A 16,109-nucleotide genomic window follows, 5' to 3' on the forward strand; every position below is an offset into this window, starting at 1 on the left:
GCGGGATAACTGGATCCCATAGGTGTGGCCACACTGACTGGAGCAATGGAAAAAATTACGCCAGCGCGGCAGCCTGCTTTCACTCAGCAGATGGGCTGGAACATGTTCCAGATCAGCTGCAAACCTTTGTGGTCCAGGCGCAGGTGGCACCACAGGTCATCCCTGAGGCATAAGGTAACATGTGGGCTACCGATGATGCCATCATCAAATTCTATCCCCCTAGCTAGTCACTCTGCCACTTGCATTTAAAATAAATATTTGTCACCATTTCTAGCATTATCACTCTCAAAAGTCTAGCCCTATTATGTGAGCTAGGCCAGCACAAAGTCAAGTGAGAGGACTTTAGGATGGCCCACTGGAGTAACCATTTGTCATGTTCTGGGACTTTGTGTACATCCTTCCTGTACTTAGGAATCAGCCACCTGTGATCCTGCTGCCTGGAGGAAGAAGACATTTATTTTCCTATAGCCTCTTTTGTGTGTGGAGTGAATCATCCTCTGTTGACTTTAAGTGAAAAATATTAACTTTTATTTAAGTGATTCTATTTGGGGGTAGCTTAGCCTGTACTTTAATACACAAGCAAAATGATTAGATTCTGACCTGCTTTACTGCAGATCCTACCATCCCTGTATTCGCTATGAACTTACATTTGTGGGTGTGTTAGATACTACTCAAAACTGTGCTACACACCTCCCTCTAGGCCTACACCAAGTTTCTTAAAAAGGCACGGACCCAAGCTGTCTCTATTTTCTCTCTCCCGATTCCTCAGTCTGACTCAGCCTGACTTCTGACATCTGCCTCTACCGCTCCACTCAAACTGTTCTTCCCAAGGTCACCCCTGATTTCCATATTGCCAAATCCCAACATTTTTGAGTCTTCATCCTATCTGATATCAAGACCACGTCGACCCTGCAAACCACCCTCTCCTTCCTTCCATCATACTTTCTCTTTGAGTTCTTTCTACGTTGACCAGGCTAGTCTCAAACTCCTAGCCTCAAGTGATCCTCCTGCCTCACATCCTTAAGTGCTAGGAATCCAGTAATGAGTCATAGCACCCTGACTCATTCAGGAAGTTTTAACACCAAAAACATTTATGTAAAAATGAACTTGAGCCTATCCACCACACCCAGTCCAGAGTGATAACTTTCAAACATGAAAGTGCCATACTCAAAATTCTGCGACGGCTTCCCACGTCACTTAGGAGAAATTCCAAAATCCTCAGCATGGACTAAAAGGCCCACTTTGATCTGGCCCCAGCTCCAAATTCAGCTCACGTCACTTTCCTCTGTTCCCACTCCCTCCATGTCCTCTACACTGCTGAAAGCCGCAATGGCATCTTTTCAGTTCTTTAAATGAACCAACTTCTTGGCTGACAGGGTCTGCAGCACATGTGCTGTTTCTTCTAGAAGGCTCTGGGTAATTGCTTTTCACTACAGGTCTCAGCCAACACTTCCAAAGGGGCACATTCTCTAAAACCTTTTCCCTGGTGTAAATTAAGTCACTCTTCTAAGTCTCTTTCATAATTCATTTTAGTTTTCCTTTGTAGCTCTTACAATAACATGTAATTATATATAAATGTAGATTTAAGTAGAGATAGAGATGGACACATAGGTATTTGTCTCTATCATACTATAAGATCCTCAGCCAAGGTCAGGGATTATGCCTATTTAGTTCACAGCCTTGTCCTCAGCTTCTAGCATGTTCAACAGTGAATAAACAGAAAGTTAAAGGATGAATACTAACAGCATATACCATGATTTTAACCTAGAAACAGTTATGGTATTTGCCTACTCTATTTTCCCACAGGAAAACCTTGATACAAATAGATAATACTACCATATGTATTGCAGTCATGGAAAAACTTGGACTGCATAAGAATTACAAAAAGTAATGGTAATATTACACTAAGTCTCCCACTGAGAACAATTACAAAAGCTGGATGAAGAAGAAGGAAGGGAAAGGACAGAAAGGAGGAGGAGGAAGAGGAGGAGAAATAGCTGCTGTTTGCTGTTTGCAGACTTTGGTCTTCAATAAAGGCACACAAAACTTGAGGGGCTAAGGAAAACACCCTGAGGTGAGACCCTCCTTTGTACTGCTTGCTCTTTTCAGAGCATTCACTAATTCCTGGCCAGGCCACATTGACAGAGCAGACAGCTGCAGCCCAAAGCCTAGAGCAGTCTTACTGGGATAAGGAGCTGAAAAATGAGATCTAGGACTTCCAATGCAGCCAGAATGTGAGGTACAAAGATCCGAGAGAAAAGACAGCTTCAGAAAAATGAACCCAACATTCTTTCCAGCCTTTGCACTCCAAAGCTGTGAGTTGTAAAAGGAGGAGAAAATAAACAGAAAGCTTCTGCTAAGAGGCTGAAAAGCTAAGCTGACTTTATGACCATGGTATTCAACTTAGGAGTTGACATTTAGGGCCTAGTATGGACAGAGTCCTGGTAAATACTGCAGGCTTTCTGCTGAGACTCTCAATGGCTTATACCTTAGAAATAAACCAAACGAAAACAGACTAACTTGAAACTCCACTCCAATTATCGTAATTGTTGATTGAATCTAGATGAATAGCTTTACCCTACTGCCAACAGAAAACAAATAGATCTTCCCCGGAGGAATATAACAGCATCCAGAGAGCCTAAAAATGTTCACATACAGTATCAGGCACTTAATAAAAAATTACAAAGCCTGACAGAAAACAAGATCAAATGACCAAAACCAAGATAAAAAAAACTGGTAATACATAGACTCACTGGTAATCTAGATATTTTATTCATCAAAATACAATTTTACTATAACTACAATTACTGTGTTCAAGAAAATATATTAAAGATAGAGAATCTTACCAGATACCTAGGCTCTATAAAAAAGAAGAAAACTGAAACACAATAATTAAATTAAAAACTCAATAGATACATTTAAAAGGATAGACACAGAAAAGTTTTATTGGAGTGTAACAGGTGTCAGCAGAAGAAAATCTAATCAGAAGCACAGAGAGAATAACAAAGAATTGAAAATATGAGAAAGATTTTAAGTCACATTTAAGACAAGAAGAAGTAATATACATGTAAATATTATTCCAAGAGGAAAAGAGAACAATGAGAAAGAAGCAACAGCTACAGAGATAGCCACCAAGAGTTTTCCAAAACTGATGAAAGGTATCAAGCCTGAGATCCAACAAGCTCCATGAACCACAATATAAATAAAGAAATATAAATAAAATATACCTAACAGCCATCACAGTAAAACTGTGAATATCAAATATAAAATCTTAAAAGCAGCTAGGATTGGGGAGGAATAGGAGAGCAGGTTATACTGCCAGATATAAATAGCATATTCAGGCCTGACTCATAGTTTCATACTCAATTATACAATTTTGATATCCCCTCTCACCCACTTTGCTATTAGTAAAACTAAGGATAAAGTTCAAATAATGTCCTCTTAAAGTCCTCAAATTAAAATGTTATATTAATTTGTGGCAGAATTGTGCAACATATTAATTGTGAAATACAAATTTTGTTTTGTTTTTAAAACCTGTCACTCAGGAGGCTTAGGCAGGACAGTCGCTTGAACCAGGGAGTCGGAGGTTGCAGTGAGCCGAGATCGCGCCACTGCACTCCAGCCTGGTGACAGAGTGAAACTCTGTCTAAAAACAAAACAAAACAAAAAAACCTGGTACTTACTGTATAAAAATACTTTAATTGAAGTCTGGGCTTCTCTAACTCCAAAAATGAACATGTAAAATACATAAGCCACAGAGTATCAACAACATATTAATTCATACTCATGATTTCACTTTCTGGAGACCCAAGGCCCATAAAGCAGAGAATAAAAATGGATTATCTTGATATGGTTAGATTAGTCTCTTAACATGTAGACAGAAAGCTGCTGTTGTAGATATTTTTAAATGGCGAGCTCACTATAATTTCAAAGGATTAACAAATTTATTCTGACTTTCTCAATTTAGAAAATTATTCATCTTGGTTAACAGGAAGATAATTCAGATGCAAAAGCTTACAACTTTTCTTAAAGATGATCACCTACCAGCCCAGGCTGTATCTGAGCTATCTCTGTTACCCAAATGAGTCCTAGAACTGCTAGGACAAAAAATATATAATATATCAGTAGATTATATATATCGGCTTGCAGATAGTAATGTCCTGTAACTTGGCCCTTTCTCAGGAGGGTCAGGGCTATAACTAGGCACTGCAAGTGACTATATTTCTCCATTCACTGGGATTTTAAATACTGTCCTGGTGAATGTAGAATACTAGAAGACTATGATTAAAGTTTTCACAGATAATTCAAAGACACCAACAGACAAACCTTATGAGGAAAAACAAAATCAGCACTTCCAATGAAAGACTACTTAGATAATATAAAACTTATAATGTACATTAGCTAAACTGTATGGTGCAGGTTGAGGAAAAGAACCTTTATTGCTTATTTCCCCTCAAAGTCCTGATATTTTTATTTAAAGAGCCAGAGAGCACCTAGTAAAACCAACATTTTCTGTACTTCAGGTATGAAGAAAATCATCTGGCTTCAGGAGTGATACACTTGACTAAGAGCTGGTTGATTGAGTAATTCAATCCACCCTGTCAAAGAGATTGGTTTAGAGATAGACACATGACCCAGTCAAAGCCAATGAGAGTCAATCTTGGGATATGCTGGAAAGACAGAGAGGCATGCTCACTCTTCAGCTAGACTTAAATTTAGTGATGCTGTAGCCTTTTTTTTTTACCATTAACTAAAAAGGAAGCCACCATAAAGAGCAAAGCCAAGGTAACTGAGTCCCTGGATTAAGGCATCCTAGAAATCAGCAGCCCCTGTGTATGTATATAAGCCAGCAGATTCTCTTATCTGCTAAAGCCAGTATGAACTGGGTTTGCTATCACTTGTAGTAAAAAGAGCACCAAATGACAGGCTCACTTGGAGAAAGCCATTTCAACAGGTTCCATTTTGAGGTACCTCAAATAATTTTTCAGCTTGAAGTCCCAGTAAATGGAATGGGCTAATAGCCAAATTAGACCCCAAGGGCAACCACTGTTATGGACACATATGCACTGGAGAAAAAAATTCTTTTTCTTTTTACACTGTAAATATTTGCATTTTTTACTTGTCAATCATACCTCAGTAAAGCTAAGGGAAAATATTATATCCTTGTACATTGTGTATCCAAAAACATAAACCAATACCTTTTTTTAAAAAAAATCCGTTATTCTCTTAAATCATGTAGAAGACAAAAAGTAGAGTTCCAAGCCATTGTTACAACAATGCTAGCTTTTACAATTGTCCATGTATTTATCTACACTGATATTACTTTTTTCTTTGTACATCTTCGAATTATTCTCTAGTATCTTTTCATTTCAGCCCTCAGAAGTCCCTTTGGATTTCTTGTAGAACAGGTCTAGTGGTAACAAACCCCCTCAGCTTTTGTTTATCTGGGAATGTCTTGAGAAGAAAAAATCCTAAACTGCACTGGATGTAATGTAAAATTATGGCCTATATATAGTACCAGATCAGCTTCTGGCATTAAAAGTATAGTCATTTAATTCCATTCTAACTGACACTCTCCCAAAATGTGTTAGGCTACCAAATCTCAGTATTTTCTACTAATAAGCAAGTATAATTCACAACAACATAGCAGCAGAGAAGTACATTTAATTTTCATTAACATCATCAACCATTACTCTGATGACAAGCATTCCTCAGGATTATGCTCATTTTCAGACATTCAGTTTCAGCTTAAACTCTTCCTTCTTCTTCTCACTGCTACCTTGCATCAGCCACAAAGCCTGCACTTTGGGGTTGGAACTGCCAACAAAAAAATGATTGCTCTGCAGTAACTGAGCAATTAGAATAATATTTCAAAGGCTTCCAAAATCTGTTGCCCACCTACTCATACTTTAGGTTTGAGAGAACTCAGACCAATGAGGCTGAATACTGACAGCCATCACTCTATGCACCCTGCAGCCTCTGCGGCATGTTTATGTTGCTCAGTTGAGATTGAATAACACATAAGCACAAAACGGGCCACATCTAATAGTCTGCCACATTCATAGACTCAGCCCAAGTGTTTCTTAAAAATATTCCAATTAAAGGCAACACTAAAGTAACAAAGTAAGTAGTAAAGAGGCCATTTCTGTGATCCACCCAGCCTTGTGACTTTTGAAAGACCACCTACCTCTGCTGTTTTTTCAACTGCAGAACATAAAAGTCTAACTAAACGATCACATCCCAGAGCTAACATTTGAGAAATCTTGTGATTCCTAAGCCTGAAAGCTTAGAATCATGTGGTCCCGGGGAATGTTATTGGCATTCTGTAATTAAGTTATGGAGCCAGTTAATATTACTCATATTGGGCCTTTGCAAGTCTATGGTGATTTTCATATCAGAACGTCAAACTGGGCTGAAATATTTTTTTTTTGACACAGTAAGGCTTAGCTTGGAATTTGAATTAAGAGAAAGCTTAGGCTAATGGTTAACCTTGGATTAATATTTATTTTACTAATGTTAGCTTTGTATCACATGGTGATATCCTATTTCCTCCAGGATATTGTTTATGGCATTATAAAATTCTAGCTAACACCACTAAATTCTAGGCATAAAGTATTGCTAATAAATACCATTAATTGACTACTCAGAAATCAAAAGTATAATCTAAATATACTTAGCAAAGATGAATGCAGGGATCCTCTAACTGGCTATGATATTGTTTTCTTTCACAGTATGTCCTAGAATGACTGCTGACAGCTGCAGTGCAAGGCTGATAGCAATATAAAGTAAGCATTAAACCATCAGTTACAAGGCAGTTATGAGGCATCTCTTTATGATTTATCTCCTAACAGAATTAAGGGCTTGTCATCCAGCCCAACAGCAAAGAAGATATTCTGAAGTGAGGGATGGTGACACTGTCATGGGTACCAACCGTAGACAGCAGGATGGGGCAGGGGGACCTCAAAGTGGACTTTAGAACCCAAATAGACTTAAGTCTGAATTCTAGTCCTATCACTGTCTAGCTGTGTACCCCTGGACAAGTTATCTTATCTCCCTGAACCGCTGGGTCTCATCTATTCCATAAAGAACTGCTAAGTAGTACTTCCCGGGGTTATTAAAGAGAATACATGAGAGAATAACATATGTAAAATAGATTACACAGTGCTTGAACACTCAGAGTGCTTGGCTCACCTTTCCTTTCTTCTGGTCCACCCTCAGGCAAATCACTTCCGAGCACTGCTAAGAGAACGCAGCCCCACAAAGGTTCTCTCCTCCAACCACAGGTTAACCCGAAGGAGCCGCTTGCTGTTTGAGTTGACCCTCTCTAGTAAATCCTGGCATAACTGCTGTGGCAAGGTGAGTGACCACATGGGACCAAAAGAAGGAAAGACACAAAGGTCCTCATCAAAGTACTCATGGGCCACAAAAGCATAACCTTGATTCTCTTGCCTCTGATTAGACCTACAACTACCTGAGCATTTTCCACAAGCAATGAGACAATCTTCACAACATAGGTAGATTCCTCCGACTTCATCTCAGCCTCGGATGTTGTCATTTGAGCTCTTTCTTGGAAAACAACCATCAGAGAAGCCTGTGGCTGTGATACACCCCTTTACTATCTCCATATTAATTCCCTGAATGGTAATTGTAAAAACCCATTAATTTTACCATGCCACTTCCTGTCTGGCTTCTCACAGCATAGTGCTGAGGAATGGAGATTCTAGAAGGTGTTAGGCTGTGAGGTGTAAAATGAGAAGAACCCATACAAAGAACATTTCTCCAAGAAAGCTTCAATTCAACCTCCAAGTTACCAAATTAACATTTGTATTTTCCAACCAGAGTTCCCAGTAGCACCTGCCCTGAGGAGCTCAGGAAACCCCTTCAACAGTGCTGCCCCTCTTTAACGCTTCTTTACGTCTCAAATTAACCTGCAAATCCAGATTTGCAATGGAACTGTGCCGATGCCCAGGCTGGGAACAGCAGGCAGAGCCCCCAGGAGGCTAAGGACCTCAGAGTCCCCATATCACCTCAGTTTTCTTTCAACATGAAACCAATTCCCTCTAGGAAACATGCTTAACATCAAAAAGAGTTGTAAAATGGGGCTGGGTGTGGTGGTTCATGCCTGTAATCCCAGCACTTTGGGAGGGCAAGGCGGGCAGATCACATGAGGTCATGAGTTCAAGACTAGCCTGGCCAACATAGCAAAACCCCGTCTCTACTAAAAACACAAAAATTATCTGGGCATGGGGTGAGCGTAATCCCAGCTACTTGGGAGGCTGAAGCAGAAGAGTCGCTTGAACCCGTGATGGGGAGGCTGCAGTGAGCCAAGATCATGCCACTGCACTCCAGCCTGGGCAACAGAGCAAGACTCCATCTCAGAAAACACAAACAAAAACACAGTGGAGACACGCACTGTAGTCTTATAGAAACAAAAAAGAAAAAAAAAATAAGAAGAACAACAACTTAGACAACTCTTCCTAATGTAGTGATTCTCAACCTCTACAACATATAAGATCCCCTGGGACACTTTTCAAAATTGCAGGTAACTGGCACCGCCCCAGACACACAGAATCAGAAACTCTGGGGATGGGCTTGAGCATCTGTAGATTTTTTTAAAGCTCCAAATCCATGGGTGAGAAACACTGGCTTAGTCTATGACTGGCAATGAAGTGTAAGCCAGACTTGGAATCAGGTTTTCCTGATTTTTCCCAAAATGCAGCACTTCTCAAAGGCTGCTGGGTGGGATATTGTACCTAAGAAGATTGAGAAATGTCCAGCTGGAAATGGATTCTGTGGAGAAGAAAATTGGGAACCCAGAGGTTAAACAAAACAAGTCTTTACTTTAGAACTCCCAGAATCGTCCTAGGCTCAGGTACATTGTACCCTACCAGAGAGGAATCCATTACACATTATTTTCCCAAATTTATTTGGTCACAAAATTCTTCTTTGAAAAATATCTCACAACTCTAGTAATCTCCAGGAAACACTCTGGGAAACGCTGGTCTCACGTGCTTGTCCTTCAATAATGATTTCAAGAGGTTTCCTGGAAGGTCAGTATGGTGCAAACATTCACTTAAAAATGTGTTTGAGTTATTGGCCTTAGGGCTTTGCTGACTGCACACTGCTGCACAGTCAGGGCTGCAGGACCAAAAACAGCAATCGCTGCAAACTGACTCCGTTCACAGACTCATTACGATCCCCTGGGTTGCTTTTCAAAATTGCAGGTAACTGGCACCGCCCAAGACACACGGAATCAGAAACTCTGGGTATAGGCTTGGGCATCTGTAGTTTTATTAAAGCTCCAAATCAAAGGTTCAGAAACGCTGGCTTAGTCTACGACTGGTAGTGAGCTGTAAACCAAACTTGGAATCAGGTTTTCCCCAAATGCAGCGCTTCTCAAAGGCTACTGGGTGAGGCCAGTGTTCCTAAGTTGAGAAATGTCACGGGTGGTAAGGATGCTGTGTCCCATCCTCCCCCACCGAGGATGGGGCTCCAAACAACTCAATCCTTTTCTAACTTGGTCCCAATATAAACAAACCTAAGTCATGACTAATAACCATCAAGTTATGAATGAAGATGAGACTGTGCACACATCACTAAATTTCCTGGAATAAGGTTACCAGACATTTTCATGTTCTTAGCAATACCACAAACCTATAAGTACCTTATTACATACAGATGCTCTTTATGGTATTATTCTACTATTAACAGCTAGTGGCAAGGGCATAAATACTCCTGCATTACAAGAGAAACCGGTACTCTCCAATCTAGGGGGCCTGGAATGCTACAGTTATCAAAGGGGAAGGCTTTCTTCTTCTTGTTTCTCCTCTGGAGAGTCAGAATTTTAAATTCTTAAAACAAGTAATAAACTTCCAGCTATGATGGGTTTCATATTTGTGATACCTTTGTGATCAGCATTACAAATATACAACAACAGGCCAGCAATGGTGGCTCACGCCTGTAATCCCAGTGCTTTGGGAGGCTGAGGCGGGTGGATCACCTGAGCTCCGGAGTTCGAGACCAGCCTGGTCAATATGGCGAAACCCCATCTCTAGAAAAAATACAAAAGTTAGCTGGGAGAGGTGATACATGCCTATAGTCCCAGCTACTTGGGAGACTGAGGCAGGAGAATTGCTTCAGTCTGGGGTGGGGAGGTAGGTTTCAGTAAGCAGAAATCACACCATTACACTCTAGCCTGGGTGACAAGAGTGAAACCCTGTCCCCTCACCCACCCCCCCAAAAAAAAAGAAAACAAAAAAAGATATATACATACACACACACACACACACACACATATATATATATATACATACACACCAACGAAAAATGCCATAGGCAGGGTATTCAATTGGCAATGACAAAGTTATTAGTATCATACTAATATTCCTAATATCATATTCTAGCCAGTGAGAAGAACTCATTAGGAATATGATATTTTCTGTAGAGTATTATTTGATTCCAAGTAACTTATGAAGTAAGTTCATCCAAGCAAACTCAGAAAGAATTCAGTGATTTATATCCTACACAAATACTGATTACCTAAATGTAAATATCACTCGTGAGCATTGCCCATAAATTACAGTGTACCCATGCACTCAGTCGACAAACTTACAGAGGTCCTCTTATGCACCAGGCAGTATTTCAGGAGTTGGAAATACAGCAGTGAGCAAGAGACAAGAACTCCTGCCTTCATGAAGCTTTCATTCTAAATCTAGGAATCCAAATAAATATCAAGTTAATTGGATTTTTGTCATTTCAATTTTCTTGCAAGGTTGGCACTGAAAGAAATTATTTCAGCTGCTCTGTGCATGACATGAGTTCAAGACAGGAGATGGGGGTGCGAGAGGGCAGAGGACCCAGATCCTAGCTGTACTTCCATATACTACCTTAGCTCATCTTTTTATGTCTCTGAGTCTCAGTTTCCTCATTCGTTCATTAAGTACTGGATTGGAGCCTGACACATTACTCAATGCATAGTAGTTGAGGAGTGTTTGAAAATGTGTGAGGGTGGGGAAGCATTCTGGTTGACACAATCACTGAGTGGGCCCAGGAATGGTGAATGTCCTTTATGTCACAGGACAAGCCTATCCCAGGGTCACAGAGCTCTTGAGAGCCAAGATCGGCTGACTCTGTTTGTGGCCCTTTCCCAGATGCCATGCTATTCCATTCTTTCTAGGATTGTCTAGGGTGTTATGATCCCTGATTTCTGTTCATTTGCAATAGGTTGGGTAAAGCAGTGGACATTTCTTTGAAGCGAAAACCATCTGCCAACATCCTCTTCTCTGAAAACCTCAGACTAGGTAAAGCAGGCAGCTTCTAGTTATCATTCTAAAGCTACCTAAATTTTCAAAATGTCCCCCAATTCCTTTTAGGAAGGTTTTTGTTTGTTTGTTTTTGAGATGGAGTCTTGCTCTGTCACCCAGGTTGGAGTGCACTGGCACAATACCTAGCTCACTGCAACCTCCGTCTCCCGGGTTCAAACAATTATCCTGCCTCAGCCTCCTAAGTAGCTGGTACTACAGGCATGCACCACCACACCTGGCTAATTTTTGTATTTTTAGTAGAGACAGAGTTTAATCACGTTGGCCAAGCTGGTCTTGAACTCCTGACCTCAAGTGACCTTCCCACCTTAGCCTCCAAAAGTACTGGGATTACAGGCGTTAGCCACCGTGCCCAGTCTAGGAAAGTTTTTTCATACTCAAAGCTCAAATAACTAAAATTAAAATAACCATATCAACTAGATCTAATTTCCACTAGGATTTAGCTAATTTGAACTAATTTGATTATAGCTTGTTACAAAAAGGTATGTTAGTACAGTCCGGGGTTTGAGAAGATTTACAGCATCCTTCTAATGCCTGAAGTGGATAATTACAAAATAGTTTGCAAACAAATCATTAATCCATAGAAAACAGGCAGTTTGTGGAAAGAATATGTAAACAAAACCAAAAAGGTTAAGTAAGAAAATCTTATCACATACATAGTGTAGTTAAACAGCTATTCTCTTCCCCACTGATGAGCAGACACAATGCAATACTGCCCAAGAAGTTAAAATCAGACCTCTCTAGGTTAGACATATCATAAATGAAAGAAGGAATTTTCACATCCTACCAATTAGGTTGAAATGTCATCTTACTATCTCTGCCTCCTGCCCAAGTTTGGTGACGTTGTTAAATAACTCTCTCTCTTTAGAGTTATTTAACCCCTAACCTGCCATTAAGACACATATTTGAGTGGCTGTGGGCGACACAATTGCAAATCATCCCAGAAAGTTTCTTTTAACTAAACTGATGATTACTAAACTGTGCACTGAGGTACTCTGAGGCATCAAAGGGAATTCACAGAGGCACTTTGAAATATTTTAATTTTGTGGAAGAATGTAGTAATAGTAGACATCTATTGGACATCATACAGTTAACATTAGATTGAGCTACATTCCTTTTGGTGATATCATATCTTTCACAACTGCCCTTTCAGTGGTTTCTATAATGAATGCAATTGCTGCCCAAAATGAGGTGGTGTCTAATCTAATTCCAAGGTTGAGACATCGCGCAGTGCTCAAGAGATGCACACATCCCACTGTTCACTGTGGTCGAGAACGAGATCAAACTATTATTTTTTCCAATTTATTGTGTTATTTTCTCCAACAGCTTCTAAGTCAATAGGACATAAATACTCATAGCTGATGGACCAAACTACTTTTTTTTTTTTTTTTGGAGATGGAGTCTCGCTCTGTCACCCAGGCTGGAGTGCAGTGGTGCGATCTCGGCTAACTGCAACTTCCACCTCCTGGGTTCAAGCGATTCTCCTGCTTCAGCTTCTCATGTAGCTGGGATTACAGATGCCCACCACCACACCCGGCTAATTTTTTGTATTTTTAGTAGAGATGGGGTTTCACCATGTTGGCCAGGCTGGTTTTGAACTCGTGACCTCAAGTGATCTGCCTGCCTTGGCCTCCCAAAGTGCTAGGATTACAGGTGTGAGCCACTATGCCCAGCCCTAACTACTTAATTTTTAGCCATTAGGTATTTCCTTTGTTCAAGGGATATTGGAAAAATTAATGAGACACTAACGGCACATGAACCAAGAACGTTGAAGAACCTCTCAACTATACCTCTTGGTCAATCTCCAAAATAGGGCAGAGAATAGGAAGCGTTCTTTTTCACAGAGCTGATATTTAGAAGAAGAGATCAGGACCTGGACCCACCTCCTCACGAAGCCACAGCAGCAGCAAGAGCTGGATTGGTCTCACTACTAGTGGAAGGTCAGGACCGGCAAATGGTCAGCTCCCCACATTTTATGCCCACTGCTCCCTTTATGTCTGGAGGTTCAAGGACAGAAGGGAAGAATTACTGAAACACACCCTAAGTACAGCCTATAAGCTAAAGACCAACAGACTTCAATTTCCATTTTAAATGTAGAAGTGTGGGCTCTTCAAAATAATTCACCATGAGACAAAATATAAGCATACTGTAAAAAATCAGTGATAATTACTTATAGTCCTTTTTGGGCGTTTATATTCATCCATCTTCAATTTATTCAACTGAACTCCAACCGTGTAACAAAGATTAGATAGCAACTTCGGCTATAAGCCAAACCATCTTAATTTTAGACAGGGGATTTAAAGAATGCTAATTTCATTGTGGACTAGTAATTGACTGATAGGGATGAAAAATAAGCATTTAGGCTGGGTGGAGGGGCTCATACCTGTAAATCCAGCACTTTGGGAGGCTGAGGCAGGAGGATTGCTTGAGCCGAGGAGTTTCAGACAAGCTTGGGCAACATAGTGAGATTCCTCTCCACAAAAAAAAATGTAAATATAAAAATAAAATAATATAAAGGGATAAAAGCAACTCTTATTAGTTTTAGGGAAAAAATGTAGCTATATAGAATTTTTTAAAATCTGCCATCACCTTAATTGCATCATCAAAATTAACATTGTCAATGAGGAACAGATGCAATACCTTGATAAGAACACTTCATTTATGTAGAATTCCTGTCAGAATGTATAGCCTGAATCCAATTACAAGAATCACTCATCTAACCCAAAATAAAAAATAGCCTTTAAAAGAAAAAAATAGAAGATTGTGAACTTCAAAAACATTTTCACAAAAGACAGAGAAAGGCTATGAAAACGCTTCAGGTTAAAGGAACATAGAGACATAATAACTAAATGCAATCCCTGATGTTAGTACTAGAGGGGAAAATACTTTAAAGGACATTAAGTCAATTTACAAAACCAGGACCCAGTACATTAGGCAAATTCAAATAAATGCTAAGTTTACTGATGTTGATATTGTACTTTTGTTATATAAGAAAATATCCTTATTCTTAGGAAATATACTACTTAGCAGGAAAGGGCTATGATGTATACACTTATTCTCAAACGGTTCAGATAAAATAGTATATGTATTTATTTATGTATGTGTATACATGACGGGGAAGAAAGAGACCAATAGCATGGATAGAAAGCAAATGAGCAGGGTATAGTGGCCCATGCCTGTAATCCCAGCATTCCAGAACTCCGAGGCAGGTGGATCACTTGAGCCCAGGAGTTTGAGACCAGTGTGGGCACCATGGCAAAACTCAGTCTCTACAAAAGATACAAAAAATTTAGGCACATGTAGTGGTACACACCTGCAGTCCCAGCTACTTAGGAGGCTAGAGTGGGAGGATCTCATGAGCCTGAGAGGCAGAGGCTGCAGTGAGCCAAAATCGCACCACCGCACCACTGCACTCCGGCCTGGGGGACAAAGACAGACTCTGTCTCTAATAAAAAAAAAAAAAGGAAATGATGTAACATGTTAACAACAGGTGAATCTAAGTAAAGAACACATAAGTTCTTTGTACTATTCTTATTTTTGCAACTTTCCTATACAGACCGTACCTCACTTACAGTGGTTCAAATTACAATTTTTCTACTTTACATTGGGTTTAACAGGGTATTAAATGCTTTTTGACTTACAATATTTTTGACTTAAAATAGGCTTATGCAGATATAACAGCATCATTAAGTCAAAGAGCATCTGTAATTTGAAACTATTTCCAAATATGTTCAGTAAGTAAAATGTCTATGTAGCACTTTGGGATACAAGAAGCTAACTGCTTCAGTAACTAAACAGGATGCCTGCACCACAGCTAAAGAATATACGATATGTATCAGAAATACGTGGGCTTAACGACAGGATGTTCACTCTCAATCAATAGTGTGATGGTACCAAAGCACACAAATGCCAAGTTCTCAGTCATCAGCCTGCTGAAGACTCTGCAGTAAGTGATGTGCAGGAACAGTGAAAAGAACTGAAAATACCAAACTTAAATGAACAAGATATATAGGGACCTTACCGCTAAGGTTCACCATATGGAAGTGAAGTCTGCATCATTTTGTGGTCCTCCTGGGGCACCACAACAACTAGGCTCCTCAAACGATTCTGTTCTGTAGGTCTGGAATGGGGCCTGGGGCCCAATTGCTCTCAAGTGCCCCAGAATATAGCTGCAGATGGCCCACGGACTACACTAGGGCCACAGGTTCTAGCTGACCCTTTGCATGCTGGGAAGCCCCAGCTCCCATTAATGTACAGTGATTTGTTCTTTTGGGGAAGTCTCTCGATTTCTTTACAGGGTGTGAATAACATCAGGAAGGGTGGTTTTCATCTTAAATCAAATGAGCTGAAGACTCAGTACAGAGAAAAAGATCCTTGAGATTAAAGGATGCTGTGCAGCTCCTCTCAGTCTGCCCAGAAAATTCCTACACATGCTCCAAGAATTCTGCGCAAGCATCACTTTTTGGGACTGATTCCTACATTCCTTCCCTCGAGGGCTGGATGAGAGCCCACTTATTGCTCCCCAAGCCCATCTGTCTCAAGACCCTTCTCAACCTTGTGCTGAAACTGTTAATTTTCCTTCCCTGTCTCTCCCTCTAGGCTGCTTCATGAAGGAAGGAGAAGGACTGGAATGGTGACTTGGAGACAGAGTATCAGAACTCAGCTGGGCACATCATGAATTGATGGTGCTGGTGGAATATGCCATAAAGATGGTCAGGACCGTGCATCTCAGAGGAGTGGTTTGAGCTGAGGGTACAAATTTGAAGTTAGCAGTTTGAATAAAAGTTC

At 40.2% G+C, this 16,109-nt stretch overlaps 1 protein-coding gene across 18 annotated transcripts in view; it reads right to left on the reverse strand.

Moving 5' to 3' along the window:
- CSGALNACT1 (chondroitin sulfate N-acetylgalactosaminyltransferase 1) overlaps positions 1-16,109 on the reverse strand; it is a 357,330-nt gene that overhangs the window by 174,009 nt on the left and 167,212 nt on the right. The window contains exons 4-5 of one of the 18 annotated variants that reach the window (XM_063668565.1): positions 13,705-13,792; positions 13,205-13,318 (exon numbers count right to left, since the gene is read on the reverse strand). The exons of the other annotated variants lie outside the window; for them this stretch is intronic. The gene's annotated coding sequence lies outside the window, so the exon portion shown is untranslated. The remainder of the gene's footprint in view (positions 1-13,204; positions 13,319-13,704; positions 13,793-16,109) is intronic. 18 annotated transcript variants of the gene reach the window in all.

Source organism: Pongo pygmaeus, chromosome 7, assembly GCF_028885625.2.
Source record: "Pongo pygmaeus isolate AG05252 chromosome 7, NHGRI_mPonPyg2-v2.0_pri, whole genome shotgun sequence".
Taxonomy (NCBI): Eukaryota; Metazoa; Chordata; class Mammalia; order Primates; family Hominidae; genus Pongo; species Pongo pygmaeus.